Raw genomic sequence first — 883 nt, 5'->3', positions numbered from 1 at the left:
GTGTGTTAGTTTCTGCTTTATAACAGAGTGAGTCAGTTATACATATATATATGTTCCCATATCTCTTCCCTCTTTGTCTCCCTCCCTCCCACCCTCCCTATCCCACCCCTCCAGACAGCCACAAAGAACCGAGCCGGTTTCCCTGTGCCATGCGGCTGCTTCCCACTGGCTATCTACCTTACGTTTGTTAGTATATATATGTCCATGTCTCTCTCTCGCCCTAACACACCTCACCCTTCCCCCTCCCCATATCCTCAAGTCTGTTCTCCAGTAGGTCTCTGTCTTTATTCCTGTTTTACCCCTAGGTTCTTCATAACATTTTTTTTTCTTAAATTCCATATATATGTGTTAGCATACGGTATTTGTCCTTCTCTTTCTGACTTACTTCACTCTGTATGACAGACTCTAGATCTATCCACCTCATTACAAATAGCTCAATTTCGTTTCTTTTTATGGCTGAGTAATATTCCATTGTATATATGTGCCACATCTTCTTTATCCATTCATCCGACGGCGGGCACTTAGGTTGTTTCCATCTCCGGGCTATTGTAAATAGAGCTGCAATGAACATTTTGGTACATGACTCTTTCTGAATTCTGGTTTCCTCAGGGTATATACCTAGTAGTGGGATTGCTGGGTCATATGGTAGTTCTATTTGTAGTTTTTTAAGGAACCTCCATACTGTTCTCCATAGTGGCTGAACCAATTCACATTCCCACCAGCAGTGCAAGAGTGTTCCCTTTTCTCCACACCCTCTCCAGCATTTATTGTTTCTAGATTTTTTGATGATGGCCATTCTGACTGGTGTGAGATGATATCTCATTGTAGTTTTGATTTGCATTTCTCTAATGATTAATGATGTTGAGCATTCTTTCATGTGTTT

Source organism: Lipotes vexillifer, unplaced genomic scaffold, assembly GCF_000442215.2.
Source record: "Lipotes vexillifer unplaced genomic scaffold, Lipotes_vexillifer_v1.1 scaffold147, whole genome shotgun sequence".
NCBI classification, from domain to species: domain Eukaryota; kingdom Metazoa; phylum Chordata; class Mammalia; order Artiodactyla; family Lipotidae; genus Lipotes; species Lipotes vexillifer.
The sequence above is the reverse complement of the archived record's forward strand: the minus strand, read 5'-3'. Positions refer to the sequence as shown.